This window comes from Lycorma delicatula, chromosome 7 (assembly GCF_047948215.1).
Source record: "Lycorma delicatula isolate Av1 chromosome 7, ASM4794821v1, whole genome shotgun sequence".
Taxonomy (NCBI): Eukaryota; Metazoa; Arthropoda; class Insecta; order Hemiptera; family Fulgoridae; genus Lycorma; species Lycorma delicatula.
Genome location: NC_134461.1, coordinates 44,158,553 through 44,177,867, shown reverse-complemented (window position 1 = coordinate 44,177,867; position 19,315 = coordinate 44,158,553). Strand labels below are relative to the sequence as shown.

At 26.5% G+C, this 19,315-nt stretch overlaps 1 protein-coding gene across 2 annotated transcripts in view; it reads right to left on the bottom strand.

Moving 5' to 3' along the window:
- Positions 1-18,946, bottom strand: part of Dh31 (diuretic hormone class 2) — a 369,539-nt gene extending 350,593 nt beyond the window's left edge. For both annotated transcript variants that reach the window (XM_075371691.1, XM_075371692.1), the window contains exon 1: positions 18,828-18,946. The gene's annotated coding sequence lies outside the window, so the exon portion shown is untranslated. The remainder of the gene's footprint in view (positions 1-18,827) is intronic.
- Positions 18,947-19,315: the final 369 nt, after the last annotated feature.

Below are 19,315 nucleotides of genomic sequence, written 5' to 3'. Positions count from 1 at the left end.
TCATTTTTCAACAAGTTATTTATTTAATATATAATTACTTTTAATAGTTTTTGTTTGATTTGCATATTCAAAATTACCACACAGTTTTATTTTTACTATTTAAGGTATTAAAAGTTTGATATCACTTAAAAGTTTGGTAGTTTACTGTAAGCTTATTACTTAAGTAGCAGATCGTATTTCGTTTTTCCTAGAAAATAAAGATCTTTTTTTTTTTTTTTTTTTTTTTTTTTACTTATTCAAATGGGCTCTAAATTTCCAGCTAAACCTAACACAATATTGCTGTTATTAATAGGCTATTTTATTTCTATACTTAGTTTATTCATTTTGTTTTAATTTACAACTTCTTTAAATTTTATTTACGCCAAGTTGTTTGGACGACATTCTACTTTATGCCATGAAAAACTAGAATGGAATACACGCCAAGATACGAACACTAGTTTCTGTTCGTACGAACATTGCTCCTCATTTTTTTTTAGAGGTCCCTAGATTACAAAACGTCGAAAGAAAAAAATCCTATACCCCATTTTTTGACTGATTATCAATCATACGTTCCTTCTTGCAGTATACTCCTAGAGCTATGAAGCCAGGAAAGTATAACCACTTCTAAGCTAGAGAATATTACTATTATAAATTATAAATTCCTGTTCTTTCTATTTTTTCATTATAAAAATGGAATTGAATAATTTTCAATTTTAGATAAGTGGTTTGATATTATATTTAATAAAATGTGATTTCTATATACATTTTCTTAAAGTAATCAATCTATAATTAATTATACTATTAATTATACCATGTAATAATACTAAATTATACTGGTACAATAAAACGAATGCTGTGTAAAATGCAATGTTTTATTTATAATTTTAGGCTTGTTACAAGTTTATATCATTTAATAACATATTCATAAAAAAATTTTACATATCATCCACGTAAAAATACTGTATTTTAGAACGATGGTGAATTAGTTTGGCTTTTAAGGTTGTAAGTGTGAATGTATGCATTACACTGTAAAGTGTAATACAAAAAAAGTGTAATACTAGATTATTTAAATATATTATATATATATATAAATTATTCTTTGTTGTCGTTAATTTATGCTTATGTTAATTAATTTCACTTGTTGCAACTAGTTTAATTTTTTTAACTGCTATTTCCACATATTATTTTAATTATAAGGTCAAACTGAACTTTATAGTTTTCTAGAAGTTATGAGAATTATATCTTTGGAAATAAATTTGCTACAAATTCAGAATGTTTTAAACTTGATTTAGTAGGACATAAATTGAGAAATTCAGATTTACTTAGTTAATTTGATGATTTAGGGAAGAGTAGACGGTAAAAATGTACAGGAAATCGAATATTAGAATATATAAAACAGAGATTAAGGATATAATTTGTAGTAATTATGTTGAAGTTAAAAGTTTAACATAGAATAGAAACGTTTGGAGCACAGCATTAAATCAGTCAACAGATGATATTCGTAAAAGATTTGGATGAAAAACGGTCGTAATTTCATCTCTTACATCAACTAATTCTCTTTCTCTCTTTACATGTGGTAAACTAAATAATTTGCTTCGGTAAACTCTATGTAATGTTAAAGGAATTATTGTTTAATGTAATAATAATATGAAACAACAGTAATTATAACAATAATAGTAATAATAATATAATCTAATGTGGATTTAATTACTGTTTATTTAGTTGAATATTGAGTGACTAAAATTTATACCTGCATTTGCATAATTATTCAACTCGGTTGTTCTCATCGTATTATTAGCAATATTTAAAGCTGTTTAGCTATAGATAAAATATTTGGTTTCTACACTGAAATAATTTTCTATATATTTGTATAACGCAGAGTGTTTACTTCTATGTTTTATTTAATGTTTAATCAACTTAAATAAATTCTACTTAAAACATTACAAATTTATTTTGATTTACCATAAAAATCATTGCCGTTATTTGGTACACCTTACATCTGTAAAGAACATTACTGCTTTTTTGTAATTTTTTACAAGATGGTGGGTTAAATTCGTTTAAAGCTAATTTATTATTTTTATTAATTAACACACTGAGTGAGTATAATTGATAACCTGAATTTTTTTTTAAACCTCGAGACCACCGTTAGGCATTGATTCAGAGGAGGAGATGAATGACAATTTTTGTAGCATGTGAAAATGACATGCCTGACCGGGATTCGAACCCGAGACTTAACCTGAATGTTTATTTTTTTAAAAGTATTAAATAACAAAAAAAGGTTTTTGCTGAACTATTACGTTTTCCGTTCAGAGTTTAAAATTTAAATTCTTATCAGTGGTAAATTTAAAAGAATATTATTATTGCCTTTACGAGTCAAATAAATAATAATTTTCAAAACGATCTTTTTCACTGTTAGAAAAATCTGGCAATAAAGTTGTGTTACTTTCTGGCAGAGCATATTTATTCTTATATTGTGGAAAAGTAATCGTAAATGAGAAAAATTTTCGAAGATTCCTTTTTTTAAGGTGGAGGTAATTTACGACGAAGTTTTATTATAAAATTATCATTATATGATAAAATAAAAAATAAAAAATTTAATTTAAATAATGGATTCTTATTTTTTCTGCTCCCCCACCTCCAAAATCACTTTCCAAGAAAATGTCTTGATTTTTCTAAGTTTACTATATTAAATTGAAAAAAATTAAAAATTTCACTGAAAAATGTATAAACAATAAAAAATTACCTTAGATTTCATTTTTGGTGTGGGGAGGATGAATGAAGAAATTTTATTTTAATATTATTATTAAAAGTTTAAACCAAAAACAGGCAAAATTTTAAAAATATATGCCCCAAAGTACTTTTATGGGTCACATATTTTTACTAAGTTTAGGAAGACATAAAAAATAATCAGTTAAAAAATATGTTATAGATTAAAATAAAAAGATAGTTTTTACTTCCTTGTAGGAAGTAAAGGAGTACTGTGATCGCAAAAAATTTTGGTTTCTGATTTCAATGGAAATATCCATTTTGGCCGTCCCTGAATCCATTTTGACTAGTTTCGGTGTGACCTTTGTACGTACTTACGTACGTATGTATCTCCCATAACTCAAAAACGGTTAGCCGTAGAATGTTGAGATCTTGGATTTAGGAGTGTTGTAACATCTAGCTGTAAACTTCCACTTCTGATTGCAATCGACTTGCCCAAAAATGTCCAAGCTGCCCAAAATCCAAGCAATTTGAACTTTCTCTTAATTGTAGTAATAAAACCTCGTTGAGAACTTTTTCAACGATATCCCATTAGCGGTACTTATTTTCATTAGTTCTACAGTTAGAGCCAAATAAAATTTTTATTAATGAAGTATTTGGATCTTACAAGAGGAAGGCACATCGGTTCGAATCAGACTTCATCTCATTTTTTTTATTTTTTATTTAAATATATTGAGTTATTAATAATTGTTAATTTTCGATTGTAAAAAACTTTTACAATAAATAACAATTCAATAACGATAAATATAAAATAAATGAAAAAATATTTTCATTTTTTTTATATGGTAGTTTTATAATATTTAATGTTCCAGTAAGATTTAAAATTCTAGTAAATCTTAAATGATACCCCTACCACTTGATAATTTGAAAATAAATTCTCACATATTATGTTTAAAATAAACCAGATATTATTTAGTAGAGGAAGTTAAAAATTGTTACAGATTGCAAACATTGTTTGTTAATAATGTTGTAATATATGTTTTTATTACGTTCTATATTTTAAAAACTTTTTTGAAACCCTAAATGGTATAATTTTGTTTTCCATCTTCGTTACCTATAAAGGTATTACAGTTTTTGATTAATTTTCATTGCTATTAATTTTTCAAATCAAATATAAATAAAGAAAACTAAGAAGGATAAATCATTTTTTCCATGATGAGATTTTTTTCGGCCAAAGAGAGTAATTAAAATTTATTATTAAAATTATTGCATATGTTAAATTAACTCTGTTCAATCATGACAACCCTACTAGAAAAACTTCTTGAACTCTTGATACTCATTCATGTTACACCTAGATTATTACAAAATTAATATTAATAAAATTTATTATGTATTTGCTTCAATTTCATAAATTATTCAATTATATAAATTTAAATTACATATTGTCCCTTTTAACAAAAATAGGAAAAACACAGTTTTAATCACTTTAACAAAAAATAGTTCTTAGTTATATATGTATATGAGTTAATATGATCCCAAATTTCATAAGAATATATTTCCTCAATCGCAAAAAAAAGTTTTAAAACTACTTTAACCCACCGGGCTGGTGTAATGGTAAACTTGTCATCGTCTGTTTATCAGCTGATTTTTAAAGTCAAAGGTTCTGAAGTCAAAATTCTAGTTAACTTTAGTTGTTTTTATACGGATTTAAATACTAGATAGTGAATACCGGTGTTCTTTGGAGGTTGGGGCTCAATTAAACACACATCTCCGGAATCTTTGACTTGAGTCTGAACAAGACTACACTTCATTTACATGTCATAGATATCCTCATCTCATTAAGACATGAGGGTGGGTGGGGGGGGGGGGGTTCTTATTGTTCACTAGATTAAAAAATTGCAACGTATACATTTTAAATCTATCAGGGAAGAATTAAGCAGGTTTTCCCTAAGTTTAGATAAATATTCTGATTTTTAAATCAATTAAAAAATACTTTGGCAGAATTGAAGGTAATTTAACCACTATTATTAAAAAAATAAATAAAAGTATACAAAGCGAAGTAAAACATTATGAATGTTAACGTAGGATTTATTCGTGCATGCTGCTTTTTTACATAGAGCAACGAGTGGTTTTGCGAATCGGGTGTGAGTATAAATGGTTTACCGTAGACCTGTATTTTTTCATCGATTCATAATATTTTAACAATATTGTTTATACAAAAAAGTTTTTAACCAAGGTAAAAAATATATAAATTATTTTAAAGTACTTAAATGTTACGAATGTATATTTCAGTTTAATTTAATTGCTCTTATTCTGATTTATTGATCTGAAATTGTACAGGATACGTGCAGCAGTCGATCGACTGCTGCACGTAATTAGGGTTACATTTTTTTATGAATGAATGTAATTTTAATTAAAATAACAGTTATGGTAAAAGAAAATAAATTTGTTACAAAAAATTTAACGGTTCAAAAAAAAAAATCTTAAGAGTGCTTGTATTTTACTTCAGGACTTTTTAATTAAATTATTTTTTAGGCTACTTATTGGAATTGAATTTAATTTTTTAAACTTTGGGAAATTTAAAAATATTATCGTCTAGTTAATTTTTACCCATTTACTCTGTGAAATGTGACGGAAGTTAATAAAAAAACATAACTGTGATTTTCACGAAGCTGATAACAAACGATTCGTCTCAATTATTTTGAGTGACAATATAACATTTTAAAATAAAACGAACTCATGAACTGTGAACAGCATATTTTCTAAACTAATCAGTCAAAATTATTTAAAAAAAAGGTCTACCTTTAAAATAAAGGTGCATCAAGAGGAATATCTAGTAAAACTGTTTAAAAAAGGATTAAATATTCGCATGTTAGTTTAATTTATAGGGCTTTACAACAATACCGCATGATGAAATTAAAAAATTAGAAAAATGAAATGTTCTAGATTTAAAATAATATATAAAATATATATATATTAACTTAAATGTAATCTATTTAAATTTATTTTCCTCTTGATTAGATAGAGCTAAATATAATAATAAGACATATTTTACATAAATATATTTTTTTTTTATTAATCTCTTGGGTTAACCAATCAACTAAACAAACTTAAATACACTAAGTTTCACTTAGAATTCTCGAAGCTTCCTCAGGTGACAATACACATTCATACACTCATCATACAAAATTCTCTTACACACTAAGCTAGTATGTATATATATATATATATATATATATATTTATTTTAATTTTATGATTATTAAAATAATCATAAAATAAAATAAGGATAGAGGAGTTAATTTAAGGGGTAAAAAAAGACCGATACCCGGCTGCTGGGGCTGAGCCCGAGAACGGCATTGCCGGCCCGGGGTCCCTGGCCTTAGCGGTTAGAGGCAGAGGCAAGATGAGAATAAGGAAAAGATCCAGAACTGGTGAGCCGACCTGCCATGTCAGCCGTACTGCTGCTAGGCAGAAAGGCTCATTAGAGTCGCAAGGACACTCCTCTGGGCTGAGTAATACTTGATTGTTGAGCTGAACCAGAGGAGCAGCAGAACAAACAAACAAAAAAAAGATCTTAGGAAACGCTTCCCATATGAAAAAGGCTCCGGAAAGAAATATAAAGGCGAGAAACCCGCATCTTTATAAAAATAAGGAAAAGAATGATGAAAAACATAAAAAGACCAATCATGAGATAAGGCTGTCCGGAAGGTGGAATATCTATTATTATGGTTTATACAAAGTTTTCTGAGGATACTTTTTTTCTGAAATTAAAGTAGATATTGTTGTATAAGTCCATACTATTATATAAATCTATCGCTAATCAATGATGAAAAGAACAATTATAATCATTATAATTTAAAATTTTAATGACATTTGGAAAACGATCACCAATGAAACATATTCCACAAAATATTAATAAAAAAAACTGAAATAAATCCATTTATTTCTCCTGGATAAACTAATTGACAGTGAAATCTATTGGAAGGAGATTTCTACCATGAGCTGGCCCAATCTTCAAGAAAAAGTAGCAGAAGAGAGATATCAAAGATGATTGTTAATGGGTTGGTTGGGGATGAGAAAGCCTGAGCGAGGAGGTATCCCAGGGATCTATAGGGATCACCACTACTGTTGAGATGACCAGAACCCTCTCAAACCATTTTATCCTCGCAGAAAATACATCATACCCTTGAGTAATGTCGAAAGGCGGGTATCGGGTTATGTTGTACAAGGGGGAGGGGTTTTAATCGGAGAGAGCTCGACCCTGCCGTCTGTGCGGGCGACTGGAAGGGCATTCCCCTCCTCCGATGTAAAAAAAAACAACAAAAAACTGTAAATAGTTCTTCTTTTTGGAGTGATTAAAAAAGTTAAAATTAAAGTAAAAAATAATCGCTAAGTAAAAGTAAGAATGAAATTATGATTAAAAAAACTAAAAGAATTTTAAAAAAGCATTTAGTAGAACAATGTATATATAACTTGTATATAAAACTAATAATTTATCAATTTAATTATTTAAAACACAGTAACGACAGTCTGACACCCAATGAAAAGTTTCTATGATGAATAATAAAGAGGTTTTATACCGTGTGAAAAATACCATACCTGGCCTAGACTCGAATCCGGAAAACTTCCTAATGAAAGTTAGAGATCATTCTACAACGAAAATCGGTCGAGTAAACGTGATATATTATAAGGAGGTATTACAAAAGGAATTTTATGGAGCATCATAAGAAAATTTCAGAAAAATATTTGAATTTTAACTAAAAAAGCAGGAAGATAAAAAAAAAGTATGTTATATACTCGTAAATAAAATTTATCTTGAATATTAATTTTAACAATTTAGCCTTTTTTTTATTTTGTTTTTTTTTTTTAGTAACAAAAAACTGAGTTAAAGTTGCAGTGAAAAGGCGATTTTAAAGTAATTTAAAAAAACCATCTCTGTTTAACAGAAATTAGGGCTTGATTTTATACGTCCCGTGAAATTACACTTAATAGTATTAGGTTTCATACATTTTTACCTATACACCGATTTTTATAAACGAATAACCAACATATAAATTTGTATAAAATAAAAGTATTTCTAATTAAAAAAATATTCTTCTACTGTATTTTATATACTAAATTACATATTTTATTTTTTTTGTTATTTATATTTTATTTTTACTGCAGTTAAGAAAAGTCCAAAATCCAATTAGTATTCTACTAAAAATATATTTAATTTCTAAAACGGTATTTTAAAATTTGAATTTTGTTTAAATTGATTTTTTTAAAAATCCTGTCTACATAAATTGAACAATTATAGCTTATGTCCTAACATGAGTCCGTATCCACGTTTATAAAAAAAAATAGTAATTTTATTTCTACGGCATAACACTCTAAAGAAAGTGCATTTTGTGGGAAACTAGTGAAATATTTAAGAAATAATTCAAAGTCAAATAAAAACAAAATTTAAATAACAAATAGATCATCAAATTTTAACATTTTTTTTTTTTTAATAAGAGAATCCCACTGGGTTGGTCTAGTGGTTAACTTGTCGTTGCAAATAAGTTGTTAACAGTTAATTTTAGAAGTCAAAGGTTCTGAGGTTCAATTATTAGTAAACATTAATTACTTTTATACACTAGGCAACGGATACCGGAGTACTTTGGCGGTTGGAGTTCAATTAACCATACATCTCAGGAATGGTCGGCCTGAGTCAGTACACACTACACCTCATTTATATGTCAACATATCATCCTTATCTCATTGAGCCGTGAAGGGAGTTGCTAATTGTTCTTTAGTCGAACAGATTGCAACGTACACATTAGGAAAATAATAAATAAAAAATAAGAGAAGAAATTTACATACGCCAGGATGATTGGATCATTTTATTTAAATTTGATATAAAAGTAATTATTTTGAAAAAATATAAAAACAGATTTGAATTTTATGTACATCTCACAGATCTTTCAACCTATAGATTGTTAGATGATTAAAGCCATCAAAATTAGAACGTTAACAGAATAATTTGACTAAAAACAAATAAAAAATTATATACTCTGACCTACGGTTTTAATGATTGATTTTTATTTGATTATAAATATAAAAAAAGTCGCAGAGATGTAAATAATAAAATAGTTAAACGTGTATACACTAATTTAAGTAATATGATTAATGTGTCCTCGTTGATCGTTTAAAACAATCCTCTCTTCATGATAAAAAAAGAACTGTGCAGAAACTGGAAAATATAATTTTTTATCTAATCGAGGAGTTAAATCCACTCATAAATTTTCATGTTTTTTTATTTTAGTTTGTTCTTTTTTGTTTGTAATACTGATAACAGTAATACCTCGACATTAATTTTTGTAATACAATTTAGATCATTGTAAAGGATAACCTATCAATATAATGGAAAAATTTACTACAGTAATTTTAATATAATTGGTTTGAAATGCTTCTGGCGGTATATATTTATTAACAAAATGGTTTTATAAATAAAAAACAAAGAATCAGAGAAAATGTTTTTCACTGATTTTTCAAATTAAAACAAAAAATAAAATTTGATATTAAACGGCTATTTATAGAGATAACGTACAATTAAAAAAAAACATAATAAAAATTAAATACATAAAAGATTTTGTAGTATCCACATTTTAACAAATTAATAACAATAATGCAATGCATTGTGTTGGCTAAATTATTATTTGGCACTATATTATTTTTGTGGTTTAAATGAATAATGTAAACTTTTAAGTTTGACAAGATAACGGAATGAAATGATGTTAATATATGACAAGCATATTTATTAGGTAAATTTAATGAAATGAATTTACTGATTTACATTACAAAATACATTGATTGTTTTTGAATTACTGATATTCAGAACCGTGTACTGATTCAAATTATACGTGTATGACGCGTACATATATCACAAAAACTATACCTAATAATATTGCATCAAACGTAAGCTAACTTTTCTTGTTATTTAAATCAAAATTCGAAATAAGGTGATACTCAAATATAGAGTTATAGATTAAATAACGTATTTTAACCTAATTAAATAGAGAGATAACTTTTATCAATTAATTAGTAAAATGTTAGTGCTTTGCTGCCGATTTTAAATGTACCAGGTTTTAAATGCATAAATTCTTTAATAATTCCAACAAGGGAATAGATAAATGATTACGTCAATATTCATTGATTTTAATAGGTTTGTGTATTTATGCGTAATGAATTTAATTATTATTTAATAATATATAATTTATAAAATTTAGATCTCTTAAATCATCAAAAACATACCGGTATTGATCTTCTGGGCTATTTCATAGGTATAAAATAATGCCAATACAAGACAATAAAAATTTATCTTTTTCTATTTAAGCAGAATAAATAAAAGATATTGTCATTGTGCATCGAACTGAGCCTTCTGTCTCTCCCTCGGGTAACCTGAACTGATTCAGCCAGCTGTTTTATAAGCTTACAATATTCGAGGGAATCCTTCTTGTTGCATATTTTGTGCCAAATTTCACTGTCCTCCCTGATCCCCTCCAATAGATATTTTACATTTAGCTCTTTCCGAGTGTCTTCGCTATGTTGGCAGATTCCATGGTGTATATCTTCCAATATTAAGAAAGAATTTAATCTCTACGGCTATTATCCTTTAAAATTAAGTAAAGAGGAGCGTCCATGCTTCGTAGCTGTAGAGAAGTATAGGCAGCCTGAGTTCCTTTTCTTAATTTTCATTTTATTTTAAAACTCATTTTAAAAGTTTATAGTTAACTTTTGAAACTTAATTACCTTTTTGTTAGCATTATTCGATTTATAATATTATAATAGACATCCAAAATAATTAAATTTGTTTAATTGCTCAAACAAAATTTGATACTATCAATCCCTAATTCGCACAAACCGAATGTTCCTTCTCTAAAATCTAAAATTCTCGTTTTAATTAATTATATTCCTTAAAAAATCTGATGTGGACACCACATGACTTCCTTGTACACCTATTAAATTACATATAAACGTTTTTGGCTGAACTTCATTTGAAATTAAATATAATTTAAATTTCATTTGTAAGTGAGATACGATCCTCCAATTCTTAAATAAAGTGGACAGATACACAATTAATTGCATTGTGGTGGACACCACATTGTATCACACTTTTTTTTGGTGTCCGTATCAGCATTTTATATTAGTTTATATATTAATTATGTTTCACGTCGCTCAAGAACGAGTACTATGTGGTGTAAGTGAGAACGTGTCGTATCCGTAACCGTGGACACATCGGTTCGACCGACTTCCTACACAATTATTTTTTTTTTAACTAGTTTTTCTAATTTAAATATATTGATTTATTAATAATTATTAATTCTATAAAATTTTTTAATTAAAATGAAAAGTACTTAAAGCATTATTTCACTGATAACTTCTGATTTTTTTCTTTATTATTATTACTGAATTTTACTTATTGTACTTTTTTTTTTACAATCAAAGGTTATAATTATTAATAGATCAATATATTTAAATTAATAAAAAAGTTAAACATAAAAAAGGAGATGAAGTCGGATTGGAATCGATGTGCCTTTCCCTTGTAAGATCCAAATATTTCATTAATTAAAATTTCATTTGGCTATAACTCTGGAACCAGTGAAAATAAGTACCACTTCTAATACCGTTGAAAATTTCTTATTGAGGGCTTCTCATTGCAGTTAAGAAAAAGCCTAATATCCAAATCTTTTGAATTTTGGGTCTTTTTTGGACACTTTTGGTCCAGTCGATAGCAATCAAAAGTTGAGGTGCACAACTAGATGTTACAACAGTCCTAAATCCAAAATGTCAACATTCTACGGCTAATCGTTTTTCAGTTATGCGAGATATATACATACGTACATACAGACGTTACGCCGAAAATAGTCAAAATGGATTCAGGGATGGTCAAAATGTATATTTCCGTTGAAATCTGAAAACCGACATTTTTCGTGATCAAAATACTTCCTTGTACACAAGGAAGTAATTTTATGTTGCAAATTATCTTCAGAATTTGCTAAAAAAATTTGGTTATCCGTAAAAGCAAAATGTTCAGTCAGAAAATATGAAAAGTATTTAAGTTACTTCAGAAACAAAGGTTTCTTAAATATAATTTTTTATTTTTATTTTGTAACACATCCAGTAGTAATTATTAAACTCTATACAATTCATTTTTTATCAGCGGCTGTACTTGGGTGATTATACTGTAGTTACTTAAAAATTCAAATAATAAATAGACAATTAAAAATACTAACTTCAGTTAGTCCTGTGTTCCCAAACAAAATTTACAATTTGTTACTTTATATTATAAGTTTTAGAATTTATTAAAGCTGTGATATATTTAAAACACCTGAGGTACAAAAATCACTAATTAGTTGCTTTTTTATTTTACCGTCTAGATAGCGCTATACCAGAGCTATAGTCCTAAAAGGGAAAGTACTGTAATCGGTCCAATTTGAGCATATGTGGTTTCACCGGGTCTTGACGTTTTGACACCTAAGGAACCCCAAAAAACAAAAAACCGGATGGAAATTTTCCGGATTTAAATTTTCGTATGTACGTGTGTTCGCTGTTGGCCTCTAAATCACCTTTTTCCAGAACTACTGAACCAATTTTGACCAAACTTGTCAGATTATTTCTATATATGGGACACTGATGCCATAAATTATCAACTTAACAGGTCAAGGTGGGTGAGGCTGTAAAGCAAGGTCACCCTCAGTATCTCGAGATTTCGCCTAATTAAGGTCATATTTTTCTTACGCAAATTTGTTAACAATTAAAAAATAGCAATATTTGCAAAATAAACTTTTGTAAAATCGCACCCCCACCCCAAAAAAATGTTGTTGTAGTCGTCTGTTATGTTTTGACGTCAGAGGTGAGTGGTAGAATTAAATAAATGAATAATATTTAAAGTGTAAAAAAGTAACTCGGCTGGCTGAGTCTCGAACTCTAGCATCCGGTAGATTTGGTACCTGATGCGTTAAGCCTCGCGGCTACACCAGCCTGCCGACCGTACAAGCAAAATTTGTTCTATGTAAGTTGTGAAATTATATTAGTTTGGTTAGTGCCGACAGTCCCCGGTAGTACCGCCACACCCGCGCGAATAAAATATGGTATGCGCGCGCGTTTTAGTTAGAATCTTTGAATAAATAAACTAAAAAAATATTATATTTAAATAAAATGATAAATATTTTAAATTAAGTTGTGTGTGTAAGCTTTATCCGCGTGACGGGAAAGTCCTACAACTGTGCTGTCAGCTTTTTTTTTACGTGATGATGTTACTATACGGTTTCCTTATGGTTAACATAGTAGATATATAACTTTAGGGGTGAATATCACAAGATTTTATTGGGATTTCAATAGCTTTTTTGTGATAGTATATTCGGCTCAGTTTACTTCGTGCATTAAGCCCGGTATAGGATGATTTTTATTCTTGAAAATGACTATTCTCTTTTTCATACATATTTGTTTCTCATGTCTGATTGCTTACAACTGTTCGGTTATGCCATCTAACATACATATAAGTTAATTTTTTTATGAACTTACTGTAAGTTATACCCACACCTCAATCATTTTTATTAATGGGAATTATTGGCAACGGATAAAAATTATTAACATGTAATAAAATATAAAATATAAATAAGCCATTATAACTGAATTTAATTACAGCCTTGTTGTAACTTTACATATATTGACGTAATAAAAAACGACTGGAGATTTAAAGGAAATATTTCTTTAAAATGAAAAAGTTATCGGTTGTTATACCTAATACCACAGAAGCCCTAAAATCTTCGTGTAAGCACTTCGTGGAATTAAATAGTAATTTTTTTTTTCTTGAATAAATTATAATTGGAAAAGAGTTCCAATTATAACTGAAAATGTTCTTTCGCAACAAAAGATAACTTACAAGGAGTCTTTTTAATATTTACTGAATTTAGTCCAATGATCATTTTTATATTTACACCTAAGGCATGTTCCTTGAAAACAGAAAATTTTTATTTTACCTTATTTCGACAGTAGCCCTAAACTTTCTGCTGAATTGTTCTTATAAGGTTACAAAACTGTTATAAGAAGTAAAACTAGTACTAATAATTAAATAAATAAATGAAAAATATCTATGTATAAAATAAAAAATTATTTTTAGATAAAGCAAACTAGATCGAACAAAAAACTCTGCATAAAGTAAAATAAAAATATTATACTAAAATCAAACAGATTTAGCAGTTGAAAATTTAAAATATTTTCACAAAATATTGATATTTTATATCAGTAAAATTACTTAATAGCAACCATAATAAAAGTGAATAATAACTTTTCAAATGTAATATCAAAATATTGGAAATATATAAATTGATAAAGTATGAAATGAGATTTGAATTACAAACTTGAAAAGGGAAAAGTTCGAAAACGAATATCTAACGTAATTTGTTATTTTGTTTGAAAGTGTACATATTTGGTTAAACTGTAAGAAAAAACAAACATTAGATTACATAAGCATATAATTGTATAAGCGTATATCCTATCGGATAAAAGATTACGGAGAACAAAAAGTAATGTGGATCTGCGTCAAACCAGTCAAATGATTAATGACCAAAAAAAAAGTATACAAAATATTATACATATTTTTATTAAACGGTTATTTCTTTCTCTAAAACGAATATGTTGCCTGAAAACAATGTCCGTAATTACTATGAAATACAAAAATTACGTCACAAAAATTTTTTAACTTTTGTTAGAGTACAAAAAGATTTTGTATCACTTTTTTACCTTGTATTTTTTGATTGTATGAAAATACACAATATATAGTTTTACCTTTTAAACACAAAAGAAATTGTCTCTTTGGCCGTGATGATCAGGGATGATAGTTACAAAAAGACATTATTTTTATCAATTAACCGAACATAATCTATTTAATTATTTTTTTTTTTAAATTCAGTCATATTACTTTCAGGCTCTTTTGGTGCTGTCCTAATGATTGATGCTGTTATTTCTTAATTGGCATTGTCTAATATTAATTATTACGAAAATTTCAAATCTAACTAATCATGTTCTAGAAGTGACTGAAAGCGTAAGGGCGTGGATTTTAGAAATGCTATATTGATCAAGATTTATGTATTGATGTAGATTTCTAGTTAGTCACGGAACATTAATGAATAGTTTTATTCATTAATAATAACAATATGTTAAAGATTGTTATTTTACCAATGTTATTTTAATTAAAAATATTTTGTTGTCAACAAGTTATATTTATTCATACATTAACAACAGGCTGGTGCCAAATAACAATTACTAGGATGGATGATAATGAATTTTGTGCTATGTGAAAAATACTGTGCCTGAACGGAGCTCGAACCCGATACCTCCAGATAAAAGGCAGAGTCGCTGCTAGTCCGTCATAGAAATCGGCGATCTGGCTTAACATTATAATATAAAGAGTAGTAAATATGGATTGACTCATTTTATTTAAAAATATATATTTAAATTAATAAAAATGAAAAGAAAACAGTTTAAAATGAAATTTAGTGCGTTTGAGCAATTTCTTCTACTTCACCACTTCACAGGTAAACTATGTAGCTTGTTCCAGAACCCAAGTTTAAAGTTAAAAAAAAAGGTTAAATATAATCTTTTATTACAAAAAAAAAATATATATATATATATATCTTTTATTAATACATTTATATATTCTTTTAATTAATAACTTTTATTAGTTATGTATAACAAAAATAAAATAACATAACTGTCGAAAATAGCCGACTTTTCTAAGATAATCTGATATTTATACAACTACGTTAATTATAATTTTATATAATTCAAGAAAATTAAATACTAGTAATTTACATTTAACATAAAAACTATTAACATTTTTATAGTTTGAATTAATAATATCCATAAATAGATTTTATTAAACGTAACCCACAAAAAATTCAAATTATGTTACAATTTAGGAGAGTTAGAATTTTGCTAGGCGAGGGGGTTTTGTTATATTTTAAAATATCAGGATGTGTATGCACTTTAAATTATATATAAGATTAAAATAAAAAGTGATAGTAGCCTTTAAATCGTTTAACGATGTTCAAATGAGCAACACCAATCTATTTATTAAAATAACAATTATGGAAACATTGTGAACAATTATGAAACATTAAGTTAACTTGCAAACTTGTTTTTGCACCTACAGTACAATTTTAATCTCACCATCTTAACGTAATTATCTGCAAATAATAACTCTATAAAAAATAAAAGGAAAGAAAATTCAAAGAAATATATACACAACTAGTAAATTAAATGATAAAATTATCAATAGGAGGAAATCTTATACAAAAAATATAACAGATTAAATTCAAAGAATTAAGTTCATTAAAATATGTAAAAAATTTTAATTTTTATCTCAATCCTCCAAAATAATGTGTGTGCTTCCAAAATATATTTAATATGTACGCTTCCCAAATAAAGGAGTAAAAAATTTATTGTACTTGAATTTATTTCTTATGACTATGACACAAGTAAAGAATACGAGGTTTAAATGACGCTAATCAGAATTGCTTTCCTGAAATTAGCGAATACCATAGGCATTTCAGAGTACTTGGAATATTAATATGCAACAGGGCATTTAGTTTAGTGACGTATACTACAGGAAACCTCATTTTCGTTAGTTAAAATGGCATGGGATTCTTGTTATCCTTAAAAATAGCTATGTCATCATTTCTGGGAATGACTTGTCTTGTGTGAACTCACCTGTAATCTTACGGTTCGACACATACATACATCACAAAAAAAATTTTTTTTAATTTTATTTTAGTGGGTAATTTTATAAGTAGATATAATTCATTTCTACTCACAAAGAAACTTTCTCGAAATAAATAGGGAAATAGAACTCTACCAATGCAAAATATTAAATGAATAATGAATTCCTTTTTTTAAAAAAATACTAATTTTATAGAAAATTATTAAAAATACACACTTATTTATTAAAATTATCAAATAAAATTTGGAATTATTTTTTACCCCCCCTTATACATTAAAAAAATCAGAATAATTTTCTGCACATCTTTAAATATATCTACTGTAAATGGTGAAAAATTATGAATTATGAAAATTATGCACTGTGTACAGTTTATGAATTCATCATTTAATGTTCGGCAATATTGATTTCGTTTATTGTTGTATAATTACAGTTTTACTGTTATATTTATTTTAGTAAGTAGATATTGCATCATCTAATTACATTTTTCTGCTACGTAATCGCACGAAAAAATAAATAATGTCACCAACCACGACTATTAATAAAGTATAGATTACTCTGCAATTAAAAGTAGAATAATAAAATCTTCGAATGAAATTCCCTGCAGCAAATACTTATGTATTTACCATCATGATGTTAAAAATAATATTTAATAATTTAAACATCATTTAAATTACATAATTAGAAAGATTTTTTCTTTTTAACTTTACATTTCCTTGTGTTTTTCATTTCATAATTTTTTGGTTTTTTTTTGGTTTTTTCCTGATATAGCTTCTTATATATTACTGTCAATTTTTAGCATTAAAATAAACTTACTTAACAATGCATGCATTCGACATACACATTGATTCTAATGGGTGTATTTAACAAACAAATGGCTTTAAAAAAAAATCAAAGAATTTAAGCTTGAAAATAATTTTAAATTACATTAAAACGAGTAGTAAAAAAAAATCACTGATCGTTATGAGTTTCAAACAATTTTTTTTTTTTTTACAAAAATTATGTATTAAAAAATAATTATTATCAGTAGTTTACACACTTTAATAAAAAATCGTGATTTTTAAATTAATAAAAAATAAATAAATATAAAAAAATATACATGAAAATTATTAATTTTTTATTTTTGATTACTAAGGGTGATTTAAATATTTTATTTTTACAAAAGTGATTGTTACATGTAAAGATGAAAGAGGTAATTGATTAAAATAAATCTCAATATAATAATTATTATACAATCAAGAACATACATTCACACATTTTTAGAATTGCAGACAAAAAGATTCTCCCATTATCAGTTAATTACTGAAATTAATTAATTACTATACTAAAGTGTATAATTACTATATGATTGGCATTGTAGAATACAATATCATTTTTTTGAATTTTTAATTAACTTCTTGTTTATGAAACTTTATTAATTTAAAAATTTTTAATTGCTTTGTAATAAACGTTTTATCCAACAGTCATTTTGTCATATATGTAGAGCTACATAAGAGTCGACTATTTTAAATACTTTAAACAATTTTTATATTTAATTTTTAATAACAGGTTCATTACATTTCTACTAACTATCGTGGAATAATAATTAAGAATATTAACTATCTGAAAAACTGAGAGATTTTATACTTTAAAAATTAAATCAAAATTTTCTACTTTTTAATGATGTAACAAAACAACCTCAGAAGTGGCAGGTACCATTATTTTATTTAGATGATCACAATTTTATACCAATTTTCTTTATTTTATAATAATGAAATAATTATAATTTTATACTATTTTATAGATTGAAATTTTATATTTTTTTTAAATTACTAATAAAAAAGGATTTCATACTAATAAACTTTTCTTTTCTTTTTATTAAAGAAAAGGTTAATGTTATTTTTTTTAAATTTTATTAAAATAATCTAATAATTACAACTTTTTTTTCACTAAATAATATTTAACTAAGAAATTAACCAATCTTACGATATCATTAGTATTTTAGGGTTTTTCATGAGAATATTTTATTACACTAAAATGAAAAAAAAAGTTAATTATTTAGGGAAAAAAATTAAAAGTTTATAGCAGCAATAAAATAAGTGGCATTATATGGAAACTTTAAAAAAAATCTAAAACAAAATGCGTTCCCTTTTATCGATTTACTTAAAAATAAAGTTTGTTTTTTACTAATTCACCAAGTACAAAAAACAACTAGAAGATTTTTAGAATGTTTTTATATCAATTACCTATTTTATTTCAGTAAATCTAAATTATATTTTTTAATAAGATAATTACAATCTACAATCATTTTTTTCATCTAGAATGTAGTAAAACCCTATTTAAAACTAATTATAAAAATAAAACACATCAGAATATATAAAAAATAATTAAAATCAAAGTAAATAATTTTCACTTACATGATTATGAAGAGTTTGGAAATTGGTAAATTTATTATTTAGATGTAATATACGATGTTCTGTATAGACTCGATGAACGTAACAACAGTGGTAAGTGTTGTTACAAGGGTGGCGTACGAGGTGAGAATGTGGCCCCGAACGTAGAGCGTCATTCTTTTATAAAGTTCGCGCCGGTCTAACAATAAGCTCCGCCCATCCAAATCAACCAATAACATGAGAGTATTATCGTGACGTCATTCTTACCTAAACTACAAGAATTAATCAACGCCAATTTCAATTTGCTTGCTATATAGCTAGGTTATATGTTTCTCTATATAAACAGAAAAGTACGTATAACAAATGTAAAGTGTAAAGGAATATCCTTTATCGTAATGCGCACTGATTCAACCAGTTCAATTAAATGAACTTAGCGTATAGTCTAATAATATAGGTTTAATAAATAGCCAAAACGAACACATGTATATAACCCAATATTAGAACACATTTAT